Source organism: Macrobrachium nipponense, chromosome 9, assembly GCF_015104395.2.
Source record: "Macrobrachium nipponense isolate FS-2020 chromosome 9, ASM1510439v2, whole genome shotgun sequence".
In the NCBI taxonomy this organism is placed as follows: Eukaryota; Metazoa; Arthropoda; class Malacostraca; order Decapoda; family Palaemonidae; genus Macrobrachium; species Macrobrachium nipponense.
Genome location: NC_061110.1, coordinates 58,021,108 through 58,040,419, shown reverse-complemented (window position 1 = coordinate 58,040,419; position 19,312 = coordinate 58,021,108). Strand labels below are relative to the sequence as shown.

The 19,312-nt window shown below is 43.7% G+C and overlaps 1 protein-coding gene across 8 annotated transcripts in view; it reads right to left on the bottom strand.

Moving 5' to 3' along the window:
* Positions 1-19,312, bottom strand: part of LOC135217861 (1-phosphatidylinositol 4,5-bisphosphate phosphodiesterase delta-4-like) — a 329,361-nt gene that overhangs the window by 30,721 nt on the left and 279,328 nt on the right. The window lies entirely within an intron of this gene.

The following is a 19,312-nucleotide window of genomic DNA, read 5'->3' as shown; positions in this document are numbered from 1 at the left end:
GTCGCTGCGCGAAATCGTACCAGAGAAATAGCACAAGATTGTAAACAAAAGTAATAAAATAAATCAGAATAGGTCTCAAATAAAAGAGAAAATAAATATAAAAAGAATATAATTGCTAAAAAGATACATATACACAGTGATACAAAATAGAAAATATGCTTAAATTACACTTAATTCTAAATCATGTTTCTTATCATAAGGTAATTTACATATGTACAGAGGTAAAATGGCTTACATGTAACAAAATGGTATCTGTGTAAAGGCATGTATCAAAAATATAATAGCAATTAAATTAATCAAATGAACAAATTAATCAACAATGATAATATATAAGGAATGTATATGACTTAATATACAAAACCCGTAACCATTATAAATAAGATGTATCCCCTAGCATAAAAATAAGGGGGTAACATCCATGAGATCAATATCTATAATCATCTGCGAGTGTCCCTAGCAAAAAAATAAGGGGCACCCACACACCATCATAAAAGCAGCTAAGACACAAGGTGAATGTAAATGAACACGGCAGGAATAGACGAACTGTTGGGTGAGGCAGGTAGAAAGGAGGACTGAATCTTCTACTACAAATTAGCTAGAGTCAGGGGAAACTATGTTACCCGCTGCTACTGCTGAAAATTTCAGAGCTTCCAAGGACTTAAGGTAATGACGTTTGAACACTGTCGGCGATTTCCATCCGGTATACTTTTTCAACTCATCGAAGTTCATATGTTGGAAATAATTAATTGAGGTGGCTACTGCCCTGACATCATGTGCTTTCGGGAAAGAGTCAGGATTGGCTTGCTTAATAAAGTACAGGATTTGTTGCCTGATGCCTTTAATGGATAAAGTTCCACCTTTTTCCCTCTTAAGAGGGGACCCGATGAGGATGAGGAGGTCCTGGACAGAAAGGCTCGTAAGGTTGAAAACTGGGCAAAGAGATACATCTTGTGGAAGGGGTAGTACCTTCCAAGGTTCCCACCTCATCAAAGGATCTTCATTCTTTGCTAAAAAGCTACGTTCCGGAGAAAGTAGGACTTCCCCTGTGGGAAGGAATTGAATATGATCCGGATCTCTGGATAAAGCCGACAGTTCTGAAATTCTTGCTCCTGAAGCTAAGCTTAATAAAAACAGGGTTTTTCTTAAGAGCATTATAAACGAGCATGTGTCATTATCGGTTTCTGAAGCCAGTTTTAGAACATCGTTTAAGAACCATGAAACTGACGTAGGCCTTACAGAAGGTCTAAGTCTAGCACATGCCTTAGGAATAGACGAGAAGTAGGAATCCGTCAAGTCTATGTTGAACCCAAATTGAAATATCTTTTTCAAGGCTGACTTGTTTGTCGTAATCGTGCTAGCTGCTAAACCTTTTTCAAATAAGGATCTGAAAAAGGATATAGCTGAATTAACTGTCATGATTCTAATATCTGATTCTCTCAGGAAGATTGCTAACTTTTTGACAGCAGCATCATACTGTCTCAAAGTTGAATCCCTTTTATTTACGGATTCCAAGAAGAGAATATTCTGAGGGTCAATATTCGCATCTCTTTTTGCCGCAAACTTCATGAAATCCATAAAGTTAGGGTTTTGAGAATCCCTGAGGAAGCGAACACAGTCTTCGTTTGTACTGACTGGGAGAGCCTGGGATTGGGGATCCGAAGAGGACGAAGGCCCAGTTCCAGAATTAGAGGATACCAATTGCTCTTCGGCCAGTCTGGGGCTACTAGAGCCACTTGACCCTTGAATGTCCTGAGTTTGTTTAAAACTTTCATGAGAAGATTCACTGGAGGAAAGACATAAATCTTCTTCCAGTTGTTCCAGTCTAGAGCCAGGGCGTCCGTGGCATAGGCCAGAGGGTCCAGGTTGGGGGCTACATAACACGGCAGTTTGTGATTCGCTTGAGATGCGAAGAGATCCACCTGTAGCCCTGGAACTCTTTGAAGGATCCATTGGAACGAAACTGTTGTCCAGTGACCATTCCGACTCTAGGGGCACTGATCGGGATAGCGCGTCTGCTATGACGTTTCTCACTCCAGCTATGTGAGTGGAGGAGAGATGCCAACTGAACTTGTCTGCCAGGGAGTGAGAAGATGGCTACCATGACATGATTTAGATGACGTGACTTGGAGCCTCCTCTGTTTATACAATGTACTACCACTGCGCTGTCCAGAACTTTTATGTGGGAGTACTTTGGTGGGCGCAACCTTTTTAGAGTCAAGAACACTGCCATTGCCTCCAGTACGTTTATATGGAACTGACGGAACTGAGGTGACCAAGTTCCTTGAACCTTTTTGACCTGGGAATACCCTCCCCAACCGCTTAAGGACGCGTCTGTGTGGATGGTGATCCCTGGTGGAGGGAACTGAAAGGGGTACTGACACTGACAAATTCTTGACTTTCGCCCACGGCCGAAGTCGATTCTTTAGAATCAGAGGGACTGAGGATAGTTTGTCCCTGGACCTGACATTTGCTCGTGAGCGCCAGATTCTGGTTAGGTCTTTCAGTTTGGCTTTCATTAAGACGTTCGTCACTGATGCAAACTGGAGAGAACCCAGGATCCTCTCCTGAGCTCTCCTTGACGCCAGTTTGTGACTTAGAAATTGCTTGACTGACTTCGCTATTTCTTTCCTTTTGGTTGATGGAATCGACAGAGTATGGGAGGATAGATTCCATTGAATGCCCAGCCACTGAAAGTTTGACTCTGGAGTGAGTCTTGACTTGGTCCTGTTTATCTTGAAGCCTAGATATTCCAGGAACTGAATCACTTTCAGTGTAGCTCTGTTGCATTCCTCGACTGTTGAAGCCCAGATCAACCAATCGTCGAGATATGCTACTACCATAATCCCTTGTGTCCTGAGTTGTTGCACTACCACTTCCGCTAGTTTCGTGAACACCCTGGGTGCCACGTTGAGTCCAAAGGGAACTACCTTGAAGGAGAATGCCTGGTCTCCTATCTTGAAACCCAGATACGGACGGAAGTGTCTTGCAATAGGGATATGATAGTAGGCGTCTGTAAGATCGATAGAGGTGGTGACGGCCCCACGGGGAAGTAAGGTCCGCACCTGCGAGATCGTGAGCATCTTGAACTTGTCGCAGCGGATGGCTAAGTTTAAGCGGGACAAGTCTAAGATTACCCTTCTTTTTTGTGAGCCTTTCTTTGGCACGCTGAACAAGCGACCTTGAAATTTTAATCTCTTGACTCTCGCTATAGCTCCTTTCTGAAGGAGGTCCTCCGCGTACTCTGTCAATTCCTTGGAAGAAGTTGACGGAAAGGTCTGGATGGAGGTGGGTTCGTCAACCAGCTCCAACCCAGGCCTTTTGACACTATGCTCTGAGCCCATTCGCTGAAGTTCCACCGGTGGCGAAAGTGAAACAGCCTCCCTCCTACCTGAAGTTCTTCATTGGTTCTGGTAACCGCCTCGGCCTCCTCTGAAGTGCTTTCCCCTATTAAAGGGGCACCTCCCGATCCTCTCCCACGAAAGGAACGCTTACCTCTGCCTCCCTTACCCGAGCGGTCATACTTCTGTGAAGCTTGACTCTCGAAGGCTTGATTGTAAGCTGGAGAGATGGCGTAAGAGGTGGAGGGCTGAGGCTGAGGGGATATCATAAATTGGCTGTGATTGAGCTTTAGAGGTGGAAGGTTGGGCTGTTTGCACTAAGGGCACCGCTGGAACTTGCTGAGGAAAGCGTGGCTGCTTTTTCTGGTAAGGTTGGAAACGTCTAGGTTTCCTGTGTCCCTTACCTTTAGGTGTTAGGTCTTGCCTCCTCTTAGCCGTAAGGCCCCAACGGTCCTTAAGGCTCTGGTTCAGCCTCGTAGCCTCTGACTGGACTTCCTTCACCATAGCTTCTGGGAAGAGATCTGCTCCCCAGATGTTAGACGAGAGTAACCTATTCGGCTCATGCCGAATGGTTGCCTCTTGTAGGACATGCTTCCTACAATTCGTTCTAGCAGTGGCAAACTCAAACATATCCGACTGTACCGTTTGAGTCAGGGATTTGGTCATGAGCTTAAAAAGCGGTTCTGAGCCATAGGCTATGGTTGCTACCTCGGTCATAGCCATAGAGTTAATTGACCTGGCTAATCGCGATTTCGCGTCGAATTCAGCCTGAATAAGGCTATCTGGGAGCCTGGGTAGCTTTTCACCAAACTGCTCCATAGCACAGTCCGGTTTGAGTTTGCCAGCTGAGAAGGTGTTCGGCAAGTCTTCCCACAATTCTCGGCTGAGGGGAGTAACGGAGATGTGGGATCTGCTTCCTTCAATTGAGGCATGGGTTCCCCCTTCTGGGCCGCTGGGATGGTAGACCTCGCGATCTTTGTCAGGAACGGGAGCGGGGTACTCTCATCCATTGTGAAAATGGTAAAGGGACTCTTAAAAGGTTGTATCTGGTATTAGAACAATCCATGTCCTCTAAACACCTGAGCCATTCTCTCTGAGCCTGGTCTCGTGAATAGAGGACTGTCTCCTTTGGTACCCTATCATCCCGAACCATGGCTGAAGCTGTAAGCCTTGCGTAGCCTATGAACGGAGGCTGGAGGTCTTCCGGGTAGAACTCGAAGTCCTCTATCCTTCGAGTTCCAAATTCCGGTATAGAAATGAGACCGTCTTGGAAGGGGGCGTATGACGCTACTCTCCATGGATTGTTCATCGAGAACGGAGGGTACGAGTCATATGGAGGAGGGCTGAGTTCCACCTCGTATGGAAAGTGGAGGAGAGTCTAGATGGGCTTCTCTCAGTCCGGCTATAATGGAGTCCTGGGAAGTAATCCTATCCGACAATCGAGAGATCATTTGTTCCATGCTACTCTTTAGAGACCCAACCAGGTCGCCCACCTGTTGCAACAGGCCAGCATTGGAGTCCAAGGCCGGAGCTGCAGCGGAGGTGGAGGGGTGGCTCTGAATCGGAACCAAGGGTAGCGGAAACTGGTGACTCTGCCGGAGTGCGAGATCTCTCTCTGGAGGATTTACTCCTCGAGGACTTAGAGCCGGAGCTAGAAGCTTTAGACCTGCTGCTCCGGGATTCCCAGCCGGAGACTTACGCGAGGAGGATGAAGCCGAAGTCGTCTTCTTAGACGACGACGACGTCTTAGTCAAGGATTTCACTGCTTGACCCTTGACCTTAGGTCTAACCGAAGCGTCAGGAGGAGTATACAATTCATCACCTGTAAAGCCTTGGAAGGATGGAGAGGTTGCAGGAGTAGAAGAAACAGTTACGCCCAAGGGTGACCCTTGGGTGTCCACCTTACCCACCTCGACCAACAGGTCGTCTACACCTACCATAGGTTCCACATTAATATCTAAAGTCGCGACGTCCGTGGAGATATCCTGGTCTTGGTCAGTTAATGAGGCAGCCAGCTGTTGTTGGATGAAGGCGATAGTCGGGGCCGCCTCTACTGGGTCGACGTATCCTGTCGCCTTGCCTCCGGGGAAGATTAACACTGCCAACCGCTTCTCTAAGATGTAGGGCATACCCTTGGCGGCGTTCTTCCCAAAACCGCCGACCCAGGCCCGCAGGGTTGCCAGTGCGGTATCCCTCACTGCCGGCGCCTGGAAGAGAGGGCGTAGATTAGATTTAAGAATCACTTAAAACTAAAACTTAAAGTATAACTTAAACTTAGATGCCTTAAGTTAAAGTGAATGATGAAAACTTAAGCACTAAAACAGAAGCGGAGCAGCTACCGGAGATGGAATACTTACCCCTTCTAAAAGCTGGCTCACCAGATCGTAACATATGGTACACGTCTCATGGTACCAGACCTGGATGTCCCCGTGCAGAGTCGCGCATGGAGCATGGGACCGGCAAACTTCGTGTCCACATGGGTCCTGAAGTGTGGCGGCGCATCCCGGATGCTCACAGTTGGTGGCCTGTAAGTGGGAAGACACATGAGTATCTTAAAGAATATCACTTACAGGCTAAAGGACAGAAGAACTCCGTTGCATGCCGGAGCTCGGAAAAAATTTGGGCATAACCCCTCCCTGCTTCGCCTGAATAGGCTATAATCCCGGAGAGATCCGGTAAGACACGTAAGGGAGGGGGGGAAGGTTTAAGGTACTTAAGATAAACTTATAGTTAATCTAATAACACTTAAACCTAAAACTCAAACGAACCGGACCAAGTCCAGTGCGTAGCGGAGTGCAGTAACTCAGCAATACGGTAAGGTTAGCAGGGACCCACTGTATGTTCCGGTCCACTCTACTGGGTGGACTACCATCTTTCCGCTGGATGCCAAGACTCCGATCAGGAAAGGAGCCCTAGTAAGGTGGGAAAGAGCGAGAAGACATACAGGCTCGAGCGAACACGGAGCGACAAGGAAGCAATGGATGGGGGGAAAGGCCAGTCCCCCCACCACATTACCACCCGGCCGGACCGAGAAGCCGGAGAGGTCGAGTCCAGTCTGGGTCTGTCCCGTCTCCCTAGCCCCTCCGCCTGGGGGGAGAGAGGGAGGCAGGCTCGGGTATGTGGAGCGAGCATGGGCAGACCGACCCACCCTCCCCCGACTCTATGGAAGAGCGGGAGGGGGGGGAAGGTGACTGGGCAGGCGTCTGGCTGTCTCGTGATCGCGTAGTGACCACGAGGCGGTAAGACCAAAACAAGACAACTAAGCCTAGGACAAACCAACTGATCAGAGAGATGCTATCGGGAAGAACTGAACTGAAAAGCAGTAGCATATAGGCCCACGGGCCAAAACCAACTGATCAGAGAGATGCTATAGGGAAGCAACCGAACTGATGAGCGGTAGTATAGGCTCACTGAGCCAGGACCTAGGCTAAGCCAGATGCCTAACTAACCTAACCATAACAAAATACATGGTACAATTTTTAAATAAAAATAAAAGAAAGAAAGCAAAATAGTAGGAGAAAAAATCCAGGAGTGTACGACTAACCCGAAGGTAAGTCTACCACTCAAAGCTAGTCAGAGGCCGATACTAAGAGCCGGGACTAGGGTCTGGAAAGAAGAAGCTACATAAGGTAAAAGACATGCATGCATGACAAACCTTGAGTAGACAGTACCCTAAGTAAACGGATAATTAATATAGAGCGTACATAGATAAGGGGATGTTCTAGGTATGGGAGACCAAGAACGAACCCACCACGAGGCAGAAACCATGCTGCCATGCTTCCGACCCAGAGTTCGTATTTATACCTAAAAAACGGCAAATACTGTCTCAGGGCCGGAAAAAAACCAACTAACCATAAATACTGAGTACTTAACTTAGCTGCTGCGATAGCTGCACGCTCCATTATAGATAAATCCAACGAAAGGGCACAAAAAACACAGAGAGAAAAATAGCACGTGTGACTCGTGTGCGCTAACTGAAAAGGATGGCCACCAGAGGCGCAGCAGTCGGCAGCATGGGATAGTAGTAGTAGTAGTACGAGCTGCTCACTGTGGGTCGGCTCTCCTCATGGAGGGTTTTTGTAGTGGGAGATTTCTATTGGCATTTGGCTCGTGGTAGTGGTCTCACTCGCCTAGTGTTCATACCGACACCCTCTTGGAGGGTGAGCGAGTCAGTTATACTGACCTTTTTCTTTATTTTATTTATTCTCTGGTATGTGTTAGTACATTTACCCTAGAAATAATAGATTAAAGGATATTTCGCGCAGCGACACGAGCTGAGCCCAGAAATATATATATTATTCTGACTTCCGTATCAACGATCAAATACAAGTAAATCCAATATATCAACCATTTAGGTGTAAACACTTTTGAATTTAATAAAACGCAGCTTAATGTTCTTGATTTCTACATTTTATCTGTTCGAGGGCGGACAGCGAACAGAGCCATAAAAGTTCTCTCCTCCACATTAACGTTGCAATGCGCATGCACAGCCATTTGGCCTGAGGTTCATCGATTGAGATGAGATATTTACCCAGGCTGCCTGTACAAGCGCGAAAAACTGTGCAGGTTGTCCACACTAACATTCAGTTATAACTGCACAGTCCAACTGGGCAGTTATAACTGCACAGGCATAACTGAACGTTAGTGGCGGGCTTTACACTACTGGGTAGTTTGGTGTAGAGCAAGATGATATACAACTCATTCAATTCCAACTGTTCTCTCTCCAATGATCTTATGCAGCATTCAAATTGTGCTCTGAATCTTTGTAGCGACTCTGCATCTGCTTTTGGAGCTTCAGTCTGGAAGTTTTTATTTTTTTTTTTTTTTTTTACTAAACACAACTTTATTTTGTCTTTCCTGCCATAGGTCTCTTTCAGCAAGTTCGCTGCTTCTAAATATTTCCCTGTCCAATACTTGTCAAAGAGAGTGTTCCAACTTGTACCTCACCCTCCTTTGTCTTTGGTTAGTTTCAGTTGCATATGACCTTATGATGTCTAACAGCCCAACCATTGTTACAGCTTTGCTTGTCACAATTAGAACTGAAATCACAATTTTAAAAATTAAATTTTATATTTCCTAACTATACAAACCTTAAGTCCTTTAAATTAGGAATGACTTTACGGCGAAGCTGGAACATGGCCATAAATTCTTGAACAAGGTGGTTAGACAGTCTACTGTCTGGCAGGCGGTCTACACCCGCCTGCCCGGATGTAAACACTCCACTGCCTTTTGGCCCAGGTTTCAGATTGAGGGGTGGCATGAGGTGGGCATTAATATAAAGGACCTCAGGTTTGTATAGTTGGGAAAAATACAATTTACTTTTAAAAATTGTGATTTGTTCCTACACGATATGGAAACCCTTGGTCCTTTACATTAGGAAACTCACTGATTGGCGGGAGGAATCTGAGTGAGCTAGAACTGACTAGAGTTCAGCACACCTGGGCTATTCATCCTGGTCTTAACCCTTAATGGACGGATGGCTTCTGAGGAGTAGTAATAGCAGGTTTGGGGTGGTGGACGGATTGATCCTGTGGATAAGCAATATCAAATGCCATTGATTTGGAAAGAATCGGGTGGGAAAGTGGTGCCAATACTTCTATAGCCCATAAATTCAATAATGGCAACTTTTACACTGGCTAAAATCACGAACCTGGCATCTCAGGACTTCAGTTCTGCCTATGACTTCAAGAGTAAATGTACTGCATCTCTGTTTCACATGACGTAAATTTCCTCATAAATATACCAAGGGGTTGCTGTTGGTTTTTGTTCTTGTCTTTTACAATAGTATGTCAGGTGTAAATGTAATTTTGCAAAGAAAAGTGCAAAGAAATATTAGAAAAAAAACGTACAAATTTTGTAGAACTTTCTTCTTTCACCATGTATATTTGCATATCTTCCTCTTTCCTTTGCTGTCTTTTTTTCATAAATTGGCCTAATTCAAAGTTTACCAGGCCTGAGGAGCTGCATATTGATTTTTTTATCCGTTCACTAAGGGTTAAGAGCAAGGAGGAGTACCGTACCTCTGACAACTTGATTGGGGTATAAGAGCTGCATACTATTGATCATGCAGCTCTTATACTCCAATCAAGCTGTCAGAAGCATAGCACTTCTGGGCCTTTTCGCAATGAGTGAGGAATTGTAACTCATCCAAAAATGGGGCTGGAAAGAATATTTAGAGTTGGATGCCTTAATGCAAAGCTCTGGGATGGGTTTGCATTATTGCCAGTCTCCTTCCTCCCCTTGCTAGAGGAAGGAGCAGGATTGTTTCTATGATTCTGATAGGGGAAAAAGAACAGAAACCCGATGTGCAGGCTTACCGCATCAAACGCCCGACCAGCAATTGTAAGTTCAAGTCCTATCCTCAACCCAAAGGAGGAGGAATAGAAGGATGAGGAGGGGGAAGGCAGAGAAGCCAGTCACTCTGGCATCCTTCTCACCTCTAGAACTGCACACCATAGGCGAGATGCAACTTGTCCTCTTGAAGGAGCCAGGTAAGCAAACAAAACTTGTTGAGCATCCAGCATCAGTCCAGGGAGAAACAAGTTCCAAGGCCCTGTGGTCCTACCCGAAGGAAGAAAAATATAAATGAGGTCCTAATGAGACCTAATGAAAGTACCAAGCCACTTGCACTGTTTGCTCTCTGAGAGAGCATACATTTGACATAGCCATCTACAGAGGAGTTCCTCATGATCTGGTAGGACTCAGAGGAAGACTTGTCGTTAGACACTTCTGCAGTGGAGAAAGGAATCAACATTCAATGAAGGATGTCAATTCTCCGTATGTACAGCAACACACCAATAGGACAAAATAATGATAGATCGGGATCAACCAATACAAAGTCCAAATTGCAGATCATGAAGGATTAGCACTCGTCAATAGATGCTGAATGATTGTGCATTCAAGACGGAGTCACAACATGACACCCGCCTTTTGAAGGGTGATGTTGAGGATGAACTATGCAAATTGTCTATCTTCGCCAATGCTGGAGGGAGACGTGATGCAATCTTGGAAATCAAAACTCTGTTTGATGATTCTCGCTAGGTATGTGCACACTAGACGGGAGTCAAATACCTTTTCGAGTAGAGACCGAGGTCCTTATGATGTCAGGACAGAGAAGTTTTGCATCAGTAGCTGAATCTCAACTAAGGAGAAACAATACTACTTTAGTGAATGACTAAGGCGAATGTGAACCTACATCTTCACAGTTGAATAGAAGAGAAGTCAACTCTCATGATTCTAATCATAGAAAAAGCGCCTTCGATGACTCCAACCAGTGAAGATGGCTCTAATCCCTGGCGTTACAAAGAACTGAAGAAGTTATCACACTATTTCATAGCTGCTCGGCAAGAAAGTTTACGCTTGCAATGAAGGCAGGAAGTCTTAGTCATGAAAACATAGGGATTGTACTGCCTGAAGAACCACTTCTTGTAGGTTGGGTCAGGGAGGAACTCTTCTATTTACCCTGGAAAAAGAGCTAGTCAGGTGGGGAACAGGCAAAGTCTTCCATTATTCATTTTCAATTCGAGGTGAACAAAGAATAATTGAACATCTTACAAATTAGAAAAATGCATATTAGAAGACAAAACTTGAATTGTCTGAAGAAAATAATTCTGAGCCACCACAGTGCCCGATGGGTCGGTGCGATGGAGTAGAAGACTACAGACTTCTGTTATACTGTGGGGTGAACAGGATAATGAGGCAATGAGACATTTTTGTCTGAAAATTCTTGCAATCGCAAATGTGTAGTACAAGACATGAACCTTACGCGAGAATTCTAAGCCAACCAGAGACCAGTGTCTGTGGTGGCCAGGCAGAGATTCGAATTAGTAGTTAGCCCTCAACAGAGGAGAAACAATACTAAGATGAACAGAATCTCAGAGAGAACTCAGAACTCTACCCCTTGCTCAACTCAGGTAAATTGAGTTGCCTGTTCATGCATTCCAGCCCATCTTGTCCAAGTGTTTGGAAATCACAGAAAACCAAAACACTGATAACGCCAGAAATTCTAGGAGTTCAATCGTTCAGCGAGTCTCCCGATTCTTGTAATAACAATTATATCTTGAATGTGCTGGAATGCATTCTGCTTATAGAACTATTGAGTGCAATACAAATACACTCAAGCACCTGGATGTTAACCGAAACGAGAGGGAAAGAAACCCTCTTGTTCAGTGATAATGCCATCCCTGTGGTGCTGGTTGTAAACTCCACCACTAGTCCTCTCAAAATCAAAACCGGAAACTCTTGGGAGGCCTGAAAGGCTGTCCTGAATTTCAGGTTAATTAAGAGAAGGTACTATTCATCTCTGTCAAATCCCAGAAGAACTAACTTACAGATATTACTTGGACGGTCCAACTGTTAACAGACGCATGTCGCGAGGAGAATATAGTAATACTAGTATATTTGTAGGTTCCTGTTAATCGAGCACAAGCCTAATTCTTCTTCATTTGAGAGACAAGAATAAGGACTGAAAGCAGACCTCCTTCATTCTCTAATGAAGAGAGCAAAGGTGAAGCTGTCTCGAGGGAGGCTTCTACAATGACAACAGGACGCTGAAGATGACTAGTTCATGCCAAACTAGTTCGAACCTCCCAGTGCTATCCATCCTGAACAGATTGAACATAAATGTTTGGTGAGATCCTAAGATTAAACCAGGAGGATAGTCTCTTGTATTAGAACTCTGGGGAGTAAATCCTGTAGAATTCCTCTTATTCCCTTGCTCATTCTGGGGTAACTCAGGAAGTAAGGGGGAAAAAGGAGAGGAGGATTTACTGTTCTTGCCCGCTCTTCTTTGAACTTGCAATGTTCTCGTTCTGCCAAACAAAGCATTCTTTTCCTACAACTGTTTCATTCGTGCGAACGAGAGCCAAAGTTAAACAGAGTCAAATGCATCAAAAGTTAGTGAGAACTTGCCACGTCTTGCTACGCATTTATCCACTCCGTGATCGAACCTCACAAAGAGGACTAGTACACAAAGAACCTTCTCGCAACTCCTCCAGATCCCTTGTCCCGAGGGACAGCAACATTGACCTTGGCACCTGAAGAATTGGCATTTCTGGGCTTTCACAGGTAGGTCTGAGCCTCCAAAGCAGCACTGTCATGACGAAGCCTACCAGTCACTGACTGTGGGTGTATGATCCCCCTTTGGAGGTTTTACACTCAAAGAGACTCATGAACGAGTACCTGACACAGCCCCAGTTTCCTGACCAGTGCCTTTGGAACCAGAGACAGGAGAACGAACCTGGGTTCAAACTCCTGGGGCTCCTGAGGAACTAGATATTAGGGACAGCATCATGGTTCCTGCTCCAAAAGAGCAGGTGAGCCGACGAGAGAACCAACAGCTTCCTCCCAGGGAAGAAGATGCAGACCCTTAGAAGTCTTGAGTCGAGACTTCTTAGGGGGCAGGGAAGCTATCTTCTTCTGCTTAGGATGGGAAGCCTTCGAACGGGGAGGTAAGGAGACATCAGACAACGAAGATGATGACCCCTGTGAAACTCATTGCAACACAGGAAAGGAGGGTGCTATGCCAAAGCAAGGAACTGAACTGATCAAGAGCAGAGAGTTCGTTCGGTAGATTGGCTCGGCGGCAGAGCTGGCTGGCCGAGCAGAGTCGAGCGAACTAAGCAGATCACCACCATATAATTATGAGTGGTAATCATCAGCAAAGAACTATCACTTCTTCCCAATTAATTGTTCTTTGTGGCCGAAGCTCCAAGAAGAATAAAAATGGATTCTGTGTCTGCCGTCCTACGTATTCGGACCCTAGGATCCACAACATGAGGACGGTACTTGACCATTTGCCTAGATGGTGTTGGCATGCAATATCAAGCTATGCACAATCCCAAACCAGACTGAAGAGTGAACTCATCTGTAATGGTAAAAGCTTGTATCACAATCCAAACGCTCGTGATAACAAGCACTGGAATTTGTAAGAATTCACACGTTTGGCAAGAAACCTGACTTTGGCTGACAATAATCAGGGGAGCCTTGCCTCGCCCTGGGTGCTCAGTAACATGTTGAAACCGAAGACTCAAGAGAGTGCCAGCGAAAATAAGGAATCCAGGTGCTTGGCGAGACTCATGATTCTTGTAATAACAATTATTGGGAAGTCCGTCTTGCCCGAGTGTTGGGGAAACACAGAAAACCAAAACACTCTGAGAATGCTAGAAATTTCAAGGAATTCTGTCCATCAGCGAGAGTCCCGATTCTTGTAATAACAATTAGGTATCGGGAATTCTCATCTCACCCAAATGTTTGCAATTCTTATAAGACCAAACACTCAGAGAGTGCCCAAATATCCTAAAGAATTCAAGCACTCAGTGAGACTCCCGAATTTGTCAAACGATCACCGGGAAGGGGTCCCTTTTCAACTCCTGTAGAAATCGAGCATTTAAGACTAAAATAAGAGTGCAATTCCACAGAATATATACTCGAGGCTCCCAAAACGCAAGATCCCACAGGGGACTGTGAATGGGAATACATCTAAAATACAGAAATAGCCAGGGAGAACAGTCTCCAGGTGTTTGAATCTTCAGAATCGAAACACCAGGTGTCAAGATAGTGAGAAGTCTCTCTGTCATTGACTGAAGATCCTTCCTCAACGACATGGACATGCTTCTGGTGAGACCCTACGACCCTTCTAGGATCCTGCAGGGAGCACTCTGCGAGATCCCTCCTATTCACCTCGCCCCTCCCGGTGTAGCCAGAGGAAGTACGTAGAAGGAATAGGTGAGGAAGACTGGATGCTCTTGCTCACCTTGCTAATAGAACTAGCGGGAGAAGCATGTTGCAGGCAGCCATCAGCCTGCATGATGGCCTCAATGCAAGTCTAGGAGAGCGTTCTCGCCCTCGAGAAATGATTTCCCCACGAGGGTTACAAAACTCACATGGTAAGAGAAACACTTGCCACCACCAAGACTGGTCAGTCATGCTAACATGATCATGGCCTGGGTGAAGTTGGTCGTCCAACAGACTGGCGAGAGCTGGAACTATCCTCCCGACACGTCCCAGTCCCCTTTAAGGTCGAAACCTCTCGGGAGGACTGAACAGGGAACCTCCTACCGTTCTCACTGCGTGTACAGTCTCCTGAGACCATCACATCAACCCTGGCTCCTCACATGAGCAAGTTTTTTTACTTTATTTGGGGTACTGTTTCATACCTAACAAATACATAGAATGAATTATATGTACAGCAACCTCTCAATTAAAGCCAGGGTTACGTTCCTGGAGAGCTCACGTTAATTAAAAACGCTCTATTTAAACATATTTTTCCCATATGAAATAACAGGAATAAGCGGTGTTATGTTCCTGGACTTGGAGAACTCTGTGCTTTTTTGCAAAGTACAACCGAATTGGATAACAGCAATGTCTATTTGACTATACATACTCTGTTTTTTTCCATCTGTCCATCCGCCTGTGGTGTTTCCGCATGGTAACACTGCGTCCCGGGCTTTAAATAGTTACGCTATGTGTAAGTTTTAGGTAAATAAAAGGATATCTGGGTGTACATTTGCAACTGAAAAGTGTTTTAATAATTTATTGTATGCGAATTACACCGTTAATATTCGAAATAGGGTTATTATTATTGTTGAATGTAAGCTGAATGTAACTATCTAGAGCCCGGGCTGCAGTGTTACCATACGCATACACCACAGGCGGATGGACAGATGGAAAAAAAACAGAGTAGTATAGTATTTCAATCATCATACGATAGTAAACAATTACCATAGTTATGTTATAAACGGCGTTATGTAGAATAGGACTGATATATTTTTAGGTAGTAACTTTATTTGCTATAGATCAAAGATCAGCGAGGAAATATGCTGTTAAATTTAAACCAAGTTGTTGCTAAAGCTGAGAAAACTGTTCAAGCTGCTAATGACTGTTATCGTGCATCGGCAACAAGGATAAAACTCCAGTAAAGTTATGCCATCAAATACAACTGCAGATAAAATTGAAAGAAAATCATTTTATTCAAAACTACTGGGCTTGAAACAACAAATTTTACTGTTGTTTTCACGTAAATAAAAAATAAATAACGTAAAGCTCGTATTACGACGAAATCAAGTGAAAATAACGAACGGAATCATGTCCTTTTTTTTTCTTTACGCAATAGACATGCTCCCAAAGCAATCTGTTAATGAAAAAAATAATCTAGTTCACAACGAGACTTGCTCAAGCCATATTTCGACTTAAAAATTCATTGTACAGTGGTCTCCCCTTATTCGCGGGGGATGCGTACCAGACCCCCCCGTGAATAGTTAGAACCCGCGAATGTTTGGAACCCCAACAAAAAGGCTAAAAACAGCCTATTTTGTTAATTACAACTGAAGAAAAACCCACTAAAAATGTTCATACTTGGTTTTTTAATAGTTTTATCACTAAAAGTGCATTTTATGATGAAATTGATAAAAAAAAAAAAAAAACCAGGAATTAGTGAATATTTCTCATAGAAAAATACCGCGAATGTGCAAATTTTCCGGGAATAATGCGGGGAAACATTCCTGAGAGAAATCCGCGAATGCGTGAGTCCGCGAATCCGGAGAACGCGAATACGGGGGGCCCACTGTATAACAAAAAAAATGACCTTGACTCATATAAGTAAAGTATCTATATATTTGCTTCTGCTAACCAGAAGCAAGAAAATTTGTACAGAACCGAGTTAAATAGAGTAGTGCCTCAGGTTACGAAATTAATCCGTTCCGAAGCGGCCTTCGTAACCTGATTTTTTCGCATCTAGAACTACATTTTACATGTAAATTGCCTAATTTGTTCCAAGCCCTACAAAAACACCACAGTAAATTTTATAATAAAGCTAAATTGACCAATAAACAATGAAATACAACAATTTGGACCATTCAATACTTAACCTAACCGTTACTGTATACCTGTAAATAAACTGTATTAGTGTACAGGGCACAAGAAATAGTGTGTGTATATGTACGTACATATGTAGTAAAATGTGGAACCTTAACTTTCGAGTGAGATGATGTCCAAAAGTGGCGACAGAGGGGGAGGACATCCTAAACGGCAGAAAACATGAATACTTAACTCTACGAAACACATTAAAAAATGGCAGAAAACATTAACACTAAACTTTACGAAAAACATTAGCAAATGGCAGAAAACATTAACACTTCTTGGTTAACTCCATCTTCGTCTCCATAGAAAACATCCTCTTCTTTCCATGAACTTCACCAATATTCTTGCGACCCATGGCTAATAACGAAAGTCATTAAGTTCACACACAACACGATAAAGTAACTTACAGTACAACAAAAGCGAAATCACTAACACGAATTTACGTTAATAAACAAAATATATGTGAACGAACGAATTCCAGAGATGTTTACGATACTGCTGTCGCAAAAAATGGTCAAGGAACGCCTTTACACAGAGGCATGATGGGACAGATGCTGACCAATAGGAGAGCAGGATCTTACGGCGGTGACTAGCATCAGGAACCAATGAGAGAGCGGGAGGATGGTGGCGAGTCTACTGAGTTGGCCGAACCAAAACATTGACCAATATGTTATTATTTTATAACACAATAACATGAGAATACATACAATATTATTGGATACAGTGAAGTAATGTATAACTTTTTAAAAGATTCATGGAAAAGATGCATATATTATTCGTTATGTGTCAGCAGCCTGACAATTATGCCGATGTCAGAATGAAGCTGATTCTCATTTCATGTAATTTTTTTTTTTTTGCTTTATTAATAAATAAACAAAAACTTTCACTTTATTAATATAAAAACAAAGTTTTTCGCTTTACTGTGATATGCCTTCGTTTATGTCAACGGCCGCCGTCTGCAGCACTGATGATTTGAAAACAACGCTTAGGCACCAATTTGCGTTGAATCAAAATTTGTGCACTTTTTAAATTTAAACATTTTAAAATACTTTTTAGCTCTCGTTAAATCGAAAACGTGTTAATTAAACACGCGTTAATTGAGAGGTTACTGTAATTAAAAATGCAAATAATTGAATTTTGTCATGTAAAGAAAAATTAGATATCTCAATGTAAATATTTCATGATGACATTTCTTCTGGATTTGACTAGATATTCTCAAGGCTGTGGCTTTGAGTAGACTGATGATGGTTTCAGTGCTACCCTAATTTATAGTTGGGAGGTCAGCAGGGGGTATCCATGAGCTGAATTTTCATTGGTCAGGGATTGCAGTGCTCCTCTGCTATTGGCAGCTGGAAGGAATCTTCAAGCTGCTCTGCTATTGGCAGCTGGAAGGAATCTTCAAGCTGCTCTCTATTGCAGCTGGAAGGAATCTTCAAGCTGCTCTCTAGAGTTGATGCTATCACTATTGTAACCTGGCAGACCATCGAAGCTAGACTGTGACGTCACTGCGAGCCGAAGCCGAATTTTCATTGGCTGTTGGATGCTGCGTGACATCATGGTGGGCCGAAATTTCATCTGCTGCTGGGCGGCTGGTATGATCAGGTATGACTTGGCTGGTGTAATCTCTCATTCTGGTGTTGCCATAGCTTAATCTATTTCTTCATACATTTTTGGGGAGGAAAAGCACCTCTTGGGTGGTATTCTGAGAGGGCTTTTCCTGTTGAATGAGGAGGGCCTCCAACAGGCGGAGACGACTTTGATCTGTAGTTCTCCTGATTATCCTTGTGCTTTGGATGATTCCGTCACGGGAGATGGCTTCATTATGTATGGCCAAAGAATGGTTCTGAATGGTCCCTTCCTTCGCATGGCAGATCTTCTTAGAAGATGGGTTGTGGTCATACCAATTTAGGCACCAGGGCATCTGCGGGCAGGGAATACGAATTGGTATACCACATTAGTCTGCTTCAAAGGGTCTCACACTGGCTGAGTTGGGTTATTCTTCATTATCAGGTCCCTAGTTTGGCGATTCTTATAACAAATGACGAAATCAATGGATTTATTGTCTTCAGTAGGGTAAATGTTTTCCATATTGATCTTTTTCATGGCCTTCTCATCCTCATGGTACTGTGAATGCATCGTAGCCTCGTAGAAGATCTTGATGTTGTCCTGGGGCTGGGGCTGCAGATTCTTACTTCTGCCAGCCGTGATGCCACACTGCGTCGAACAGCCAATGAAAATTTGTGACGTCACAGTCAAGCTTCGATGGTCTGCTAGGTTACGACAGCGAGAGCTTCAACCCTAGAGAGTAGCTTGAAGATTCCTTCCAGCCGCCAATAGCAGAGGAGCACCGCACCCCGACCAATGAAAATTCAGTTCATGGATACCCTCTGCTGACCTCCTGACTATATCTCAATGAACTCATTTTTGGTAAGTTTTTCAATGCAAGAAACATGTGAACTTTCCCTTTATGCATAAGTTCTCCCTGGCAGCTCATGTGAGTAAGTTTGCTTACTTTTTTGGGGGGTGTTGTGTCAAATACAACATAAATAGTAATGAATTATGTGTCATAGAAACTACGATTACTGTATTTTTTCAGTGTGAAAAGAAAAATTACATATCTCAATTTGCTATTTTTGGTGATAATTAACCCTTAAACGCCGAGTGGACGTATTTTACGTTGACATTTTTTGTCTCTCGGGTGCCGACTGGACGTATTTTACGTCGACATACAAGAGTTTTTTTTAAAATTCACGGAAAAATACTTATAGGCCTACCAGGTGAAAACTCTTGAATCACGCACCTTGGGGGATGCTGGGAGTTCATGGATCAAGGTGTTGTTTTGTTTACAATCGTTACGCAGGCGCGCAAGCACGAATTTCTTTCTTGCCGCACTAAAAAGTATCGGTGACACATCTCGGAAACTATTTCGTCACTTTGACATAATTTTTGTACCATTTTAAATTAGCTGTTACATGGAGTATTATATATGAAAATGTGCACATTTTTATGTAGAATACAACAAAAAATTACTCATGATTGTAGCTTTTATCAGTTTTGAGATATTTTCATATAAATAACGATAAGTGCCAAAATTTCAACCTTCGGTCAACTTTGAC